Below are 8,090 nucleotides of genomic sequence, written 5' to 3' on the forward strand. Positions count from 1 at the left end.
CTCCCGCCGTTGCACTGTCTTTGCCGTTTGATGCCAGAACTTTGCCTCGGGCTCCTCCTCGAGCCATTCATTTCATCACCTGATCCTACGTAAACTCGAGCTGAGGCCAGGAGACGTCCGAGCAGACTCGCAGTCTTCTCCGCGACTGTACATGCGGAAGCAAGGATGTGGTCGGCGGACTGACAGATCAATACAACCATAGCCAATTTATGGCTAAAGAATTACACTAAAGTAAATTGCGTAAGTATATTCGTGGACCACCATTTCATGGCGATTCCTCGAAACGATCATCACTCTCGCTCCGCCCGTATCAAATGGCGAGGTCAAAAACCTTGGCAATTTTGAGTCATCCACCTGTCTAGGATACCTGATTCTGATTGGGCGGATTCCCACGTACATTGCTGCCAACTGTTAGGGACTGCCCGTATTTTGTTAAGAAAATATCTTGTAGATAATTGCGATCTATGTTTGACAATATACTGCTTCCGGTGACGTAATGCGTTGCTTCGGAAGCTAGCACGCAAGTTAGCTGAGAGCTAAGGACTTGGCTCGGCCCCGATCGCTGCTAGTTTTCATAGATTCATATCAGAGGCGAGAAACAAGTGCAGTCACACAAAGTGAAGCTTCATTGATAGATTATTATGTCCATTAATGTGCAGACAATTAACGATAAGTTTATCCATTGTAGAATAACAATCGCATCACACTGCACTGTGTTATTAAACTGTCACTGTCATAATTATACTTGTTGGAATACGCCAAACAGCCACGGGTCGGTGAAGCACAGTTAATGGTGAATGACATTTTTAATCATTTCTTTTTATGATGAAAGTATGATTTCGCATGAAAATGCTTTCATTACAAAAAAAATGTGCGCCGGTCCGATGTGTGTGCAATCTGCACTGTCGCTATATCACTGTCAAGTAAATATTTAAATATTTCTTTCATTTATTTATTCTTTGAAGCATTAATATTAATTTACTCAATACAATGCATTGTTTTAATGAGGTCAGTACAAAGTCATAGCCTTTAATGCAATTGTACTAATAATCAGAGCTGGGAATTTTACTAAAAATTGAGCGGCCGTTATTCGTCATCCGTCAGCAGCGTGGGCACCCTTCCGTCGTCCGTCATCCGTCTTTTTTCCGGGGGGAAAAAATACTACCCGTCTATAAGCCGGTCCACCTCTAAAGACACTATACAGTGCTGGTATCTCAAGTTTGCACTTGCAGGTCAAAGAAAAGTATCAGCCGAAAAACGGTTCGTATCTTGAGAAACTCAGATCACCTTTATAGTAACTCGAGGCACCACTGTACTTGGTGGTCGGGGGTGGTCGTGTTTGACTTATTAATTCCAGCAGTACTTATAATACGACGCACGGTGACAGTATTGCTCCGCAAACACCTTCCTGTTCTTCATGTCACATGTGTTAACAAGGTGAGTAGTTTTTCTTTCCATGTAATTGTAGTTACATTCTCTTGATACATGTACGCCAGTAAGAAATGTTACAGTAAATCTAATTCAATTTTGCCCTGTAATTTTCAATCAACACTAGTGTGCCAAAAAATAAGCATTTTAGTGGTAAAAATGTGCACACCAGGGGTAGGCACACATTTATGAGTGAAAAAACGGGGGTGGGGAGTATCTCATTTAGTTGCTGAGACCTTGGCTCGGTTGTTTTGTGTTTTCATGCAGACGTCAGAGCCGACAGACACACATACACATTGGAAGGACCGAGCTGCTTTTTTTTGTCTATTAACAGAACCCTGAATAGGCTGTGGAGTGTTGAAGGTCAAGCTTTCTTGCCTTACTGCAAAGTCTTTGTCCAGCGTTTATTAGAGGGACATTGACTTGATGACGTGTGGTCGTCTATTCAGGCAGAAACATGGATCGTTTCTCTCCTCCGGAGCCCTAAATGGCCCCAGACAAATATGAATAAAATCTCAGTGTGGTGCGTAAGAGGGACTTCGATCACTTCTTTCTCTCACACACACAAACACACACACCTCTCATCTGACAAACTCTTATGTTAGTACAAAGAAGCATTTGGGCTTACGCAAAAATATGCAACTTTTCGGCTGCATTTTTGTTTTTAATATAATATGCGAATATGGAAAATATGCTACTTTTTTTATTTTCTTGAAAATGGGAGACATTTTTCTCCCAATTGTGGTAGGTTGGCATCTCTGCTCAAAAGAAACCTGGCACAAAAGCAGTGCAAGTTCAGAACATAGAGAAAATAATTAATTCATGAAAATAATCAATTCATTAATTTCTACATTGTCCATCAAAGAAATATAGTTGATTCTTATTTACTTAACATTTGTGCTGTCGTGACAGGAAGATGCTTACCACTCCAAATGCAGTGGTGCCTTATGATACGAGTTTATTTTGTTCCGTAACCATGCTCGTATCTCAAAACATGATTGTTTCATATCATCTCTCTCCATTCAAATGAAGGAAATGGCATTAATCTTTTCCAGCCTCACCCCAAAACAAAAACAAGTGTGCTTGTCATTCAACTGGGCACTCTATAATACTGTACTTAAAAAAAAATTACTGTAATTTAAAACAAAGAGTAATAACATTTTTATGCAATGAAAAGAATTCAATTGTTTTGCCCACCTTTGCTACTGGAGGGCAGTATAATACAGTCATGAAGACATAAAGAAAGAAGAATAGTACTTCTCCTACTACAGTAAGTGACACTGTAAGGTACTGTATTATTAGTATTTTTGTAGAGGATAAAGTATATCCGCCTGTGAGTGTTGTTACATCATCTGTCTACATGTGTTGCTCCACTGTTTGTGCTCAAACATCTGTTGCTTCTAAAACCACAGCTGCTAACTTTTAACATGTCAATGGCGTTATTTATCGTTTGTTAGCATTAAGCTAAGTCAACTTTCTTAAAGGGGAAATCACCCCAAACAATTTTATTTTCAAGAATATATTCCCAGCAGGCCTTTTTCTTTTGTGGAATATGAGTTTAGCAGCAAAATTCACCCCTTTTTAGCCATCTCAGGGGGCGGCCATTTTGTCACTTCTGTCGACTGAAAATGACATCACAACTCCTCAAGACTCAGGTAACGACCAATCACGGCTCAGCTTCAGAAAACAGGTGGGCTGTGATTGGTTGTTGCCTGAGCCCTGAGGAGTTGTGATGTCATTTTCAGTCGACAGAAGTGACAAAATGGCCGCCCCCTGAGATGGCTAAAAACGGGTGGATTAATTTTTATTCCACAAATGCAATATTTATCAGAATGCCTTGTTTCAACTAGTGGGCTTGCATAGAACATATTCTTGAAAAAAATATGTTTGGGTTGACTTTGAGGCAAAGCTAAATGGTTGTTTTAAAAACACATGTAATTCTCTTCATTTTACGTTCAGTTTGACAGGAAACTTCAACTGGCATTAAACAGCTTGAAGGCTGAAAACGCGTAAATCGGGGCACTCATATTTCAAGACACCACTGTCTGAGCCTCCCACTGGCAAATGTTCTTAATATAGAGCAGATGTATACACAAGAGGGCCTTCAAACAGCAATAGACCTGAGAAGAGCCTGAAAAGAGAGGTTGTCATTGCCATGGTTGGACTTATTCCCGCACTGCCATTGATTGAATTGCTGCTATTTGTCAAAATGCCAAGATTGGTATTTCGCCATCCATTAGGGACCAAGGAGGGTTGCAGAGGAGCAACCTCATGGTGTTTGATTAATTAAAAAAAAAATGGGGGGAAAAAAACAACGCAGCAATCGCTTATTTAACTGGATAGCACTGTATTTTTCAGTCAACATGATTGGAGAGTGTGATGCATTATAAAAGCATGAATACAAACAGTGCTACCTGCAGATGCTCATTATTGACTGCTGAATTCAAAGTTTTAGCACAAAACTTATTTCATATTATCCCCTAACATTCAGGAATAAGCAGGTGTAAATATTGATTGGTTTTATGATCGTAATCATCAATAATCAACACATAGGAGGAAATGCAACGTAATTGCAAAATTGAAATATAATGGTGCCTTGAGATGAGTGATCCGGCACGAGTTTTTCAAGACACAAACGGGCATTCTGCTCACTTCACAATAAGCAGCAGTTTGGCAAATAGCCAACAATTGATCAAAAAGCGGCTTCAAGATGTTTATTGCTACTCCTAATTCTCATTTACTGCCAACGTAAATGAGAATTACACATTGTGCATTTAAAACAAACATAGCTTTACCAGAGCCACGATTTACTTCTTTAAGCCGCAGTTAAATTAGACATTCTTCGCAGAGGATAAACATGTGCCTGATTATTGCGATATTGTCTGTCTACATGTGTTGCTGTGCTGTTTTGTTCAAATACCCGTGACTAAAAGGGATATACAGTAACGCCACGACACCAATGGTATTTGTTTGACATTCTATTTGCTCCAAAATCAGGGGGGAAAAAATTCTGGATAACTACTTTTTTGTTGTTTTAACAACAACCTGACAATGATGCTCAATGGCCTCTTCTGGTCAAGAAGAAATACTGGTGAAGACACCATTTTACGACCGGGGGTTTCAAGTTTGATTAAAAAAAAGAGAGAGAGATAAAACAGCACCAGCCCTGCTCTAGTGTTATTTAAGAACGTTTAAACAATGCAAAATTACTGAGTACTAAAAAGGAATCATCAGTCGCAGCCACAAGTGTTGTCAACATGCGGCCCATTAGTATGCGAAGTGAAAGTCTTCAGTCATCAATACGCACGCTAATGTTAATGTCGACCGAACTGCGCTGTATCGTTTCCTCTACTCGGCTGATTAAAACGCATCAATAAAGTCAGAGGTAATACCGCGTGTGTGTGCATGTGCGTGGGTGTGCATGCGCGTGTGTGTGTCTGCATGCGGGTGTCTGTGTGTATGAACGAGGACACCTCCACGGTAGATTGATGCGTTGGTGGACAAGTAATCCAAGCATCACGTCGCAAATAAGGCACAGTTGACACCAGTGACACATTTCACGCCAAACTACAACCCTCATTGTTGTCACGTGATGCCAAGTTAACTCAGAGTGATGGAGTTTGCCAGCCTACACCTCACAAATGCCTACACTGTAGATTTTTCTTGCACAATTTGTTTTTCGTTGGTTCCAGACACCTGAGGGTTGTTTTGGCAACAATGTTTTTAATCGACACACAAGAAAAAGTGTTTTATTTTGGCGCATGGACATAAAAAAATAAAACAAACACATTTTTAAAAAATCAAAGTCTACGGTCATTTGTTCGCTCTTTCACAGAAAGACCTAACAATTAATTAGAACTGGTAAAATGCTATCATGCATGCAGTTTCTTATGACAGACAGCAACATGAGTACAGAAAGCAATGAGGCTGATTAAGGGTTTTACATTGTAGCCTACCCTGTATTCATATACTACTTCTAATAACCAGAGCTGGACATTCCACCTATGTGACGGACCAGTCGGTCTATCCGCCTATGACGGATGCGCATTCGGGGCGAATGAAAGTTGGTCGATGTTTGTAGACGGAAACGCAAACAGAAGCCCGTTTAAAATGATAGGCGGACCGGCGTATAAGCGATTACTACTTGCTCCGGCCAGACAAAAAGGCGGCTAAACAGACGGCGGAAGGGTACTCCGGCTGCAGGCGGAAGGTGCTAAACGGACCGAGATATTTTTGTAAAATGCCCAGCTCTGCTAATAACAATTACCGGTAATCAAATATAGCATAGGACAGAATATGACAAGTTAGAAGATCAAGTGCTAAGCCATATGGATTTTAACGTTGTGTTTTGTCCTTCCAAATGAGAACTGATCAAATGCAAGCTTGCGAGATGGCAAATAAGTAACCTGAGAAGAGAAATTGCTAGGGTCGATTGGTAGGGGTTTTAAATCATGTCCTGTATTCATATACAATTTCTAATGAGAGTGGATCAAATGTTACAACATGCTAGTGTTTTACAATAGTTTGTAATGAGAACTGATAAAACGGTAACATGCTAGTGTAACCAACAAGTAGAAGTAAAGCAGAGTCCTGATAGCAGTTTACTATCGGTCCAATTTATTTTTCTCAAAGAATAAATGGACAGAAATGCAATTTTACCTCACCTCTTTAATAACAAACAATTTGTAAATAATTTGAACCTTCAACACCAACAATCAATGAAAGTTTTTTTTAAATGCTGACACGGTCTTCGTGCGCAAAAGAAAATAATAATAGGGAGGAATAATTCCTCAATGTCCAAAGAAAAATGAAGGCTGGCCAGCCAAAACAAAAATACTGTCCAGAGCTCTTATGTATGTGTACAAAAGGATATTTGTGTATGTGTGGATGTGAGTGGTTGCCTGGAGTGAGCGAAGAGAAAGCTGAAGATCCAGCGGTTATCCCCCTCAAGGACCTCAGTCTGCAGCAGCATAAGTCCACCACGCTAACAGGAAAACAAAGACAATATGAGGCGAAGGTGGAGAAGACGAGCACGAGCCACAGTACTCCTCGACAGCTTCTCCACTCTGGCCTGAGCTCCCTCACAAGAGCACTAACATAAATCGTGGTCTTGAAACACAGTATATCATATATTGGATAAACATGTCCTGAACAAAAACAATCAATGAAATCCTCCTTTGTTGAAGCCCAACAATGTATAAAGTACATACAATATATAAAATAAAGAGTCCGCTTAGCATAGCGGCTGACCAGCGCTAAGCATTAGCAGCGATTTTCATAGCAACATAAGTTTACACATTTTAACAAGTGCGCCGTGTATATTACAATACTTATGTCAATAGGGATATTCCACATCAGTGCTTACCTAACAGGAAAACAAAGACAATATGAGGCTAAGGCGGAGAAGACGCACCCGAGCCACAGTATTCCTCAGCAGCTTCTCCACTCTGGCCTGAGCTCCCTCCCAATAGCACTAACATAAATCGTGGTAGTGTCGTAAAACTGTCAAAATGCGGCATCGCAACAATTAAGAGGGCTTCACACAAACAGAAACAAAAACACAAGATGGAATGACAACAAAATTTACACATTTATATTTGTGTACTTTTATAACAATGACCCAACCTGTAGAATAAAACTACAGCTGGGTTACACTTGCAATTTGTATGCCACACAAGGCAAGATAGCAACCTGAATAGAGAACTTGCTAGCATCAGCTGATCAGGGTTTTATATGTGGCATGCATTCAGGTATTATTTCTGATGATTAATGATTAAATTTTAACATGCTATAATGGCATTCCATATTGTTGGATTGAATATGTCCGATTCTAAATAAAAATGCAGTTTATGGAGTGAATATCTAGCCTGTATGACACCACGCATTAGCCCAAACTAAATTTAAGCCACTGGGAAATTTAGTTGAATTACGCACATGTAAGGTAGCCGCATAGGCACGCTTAGAGTACTTTACCTTTTGATATAAATGAAATGTCAGTGAATTCATCAATCAGTCTGACTTGACCCTGAAAGACCAATAAAAGGAGTTGAGTTAGGGCGATGAGTTAAGCTATTAGGGCCAAATCCTCAAATTATCCGTTCATTTTTGTGTTTTCATGCATTTTAGTGTGTCTGTGTGTGTGTATGTCGAGAGCCGACGCGCCCCCCTCGCCACCTCTTCTTGAGATTAGAGTGCAATAAAGTAGGATGAACGTCCAGAAAGCCTTTCTGGAAATCAATCCGCTCGGTCAACCCCCCCGCGTGGCGAGCTTAAATGGGAGTGACAACAGGTGAGAAAACGGAGCCAAGTAAAGAACGGGGGTTGGGGAGGGGGGCGATGAATAAAAAATGTGGGGAGAGGCTTGATTGAAAGCATGATGGTCGGCCGGTGGGCTACCTTCGAGCACTTGTTTTTGAGAGGTCAGAGAGAGACGTGGGACGGGGGTTGCAGTGGTGGCATGTTTGTTGTTTGACTTGAATTCTGAGAGTCGTCGCTTCCTAGAGCAAAACAAAATGAGATGATTAGCATATTAGTATCAACAATGACAGTTCTTTTGTCTACTGTCTATTTGTACATTATGTCTAATTGATATCCGGTAGCCATATTTATCATAGCTAGATTAGTGCCTACAAGTGAAGAACAAGTTTGCCATGAAGTTCCAC

At 40.5% G+C, this 8,090-nt stretch overlaps 1 long non-coding RNA gene across 1 annotated transcript; it reads right to left on the reverse strand.

Moving 5' to 3' along the window:
• Nucleotides 1-6,022: 6,022 nt before the first annotated feature.
• On the reverse strand, nucleotides 6,023-6,864 carry LOC147140875 (uncharacterized). Its single transcript, XR_015088263.1, has 2 exons — nucleotides 6,794-6,864; nucleotides 6,023-6,412 (listed from the first exon to the last, which is right to left on the reverse strand). It is a non-coding gene; the product is annotated as an uncharacterized LOC147140875 (long non-coding RNA).
• Between the last annotated feature and the right edge of the window lie 1,226 nt (nucleotides 6,865-8,090).

This window comes from Filicampus tigris, chromosome 10 (assembly GCF_054856515.1).
Source record: "Filicampus tigris isolate MCC_2025a chromosome 10, RoL_Ftig_1.0, whole genome shotgun sequence".
NCBI classification, from domain to species: Eukaryota; Metazoa; Chordata; class Actinopteri; order Syngnathiformes; family Syngnathidae; genus Filicampus; species Filicampus tigris.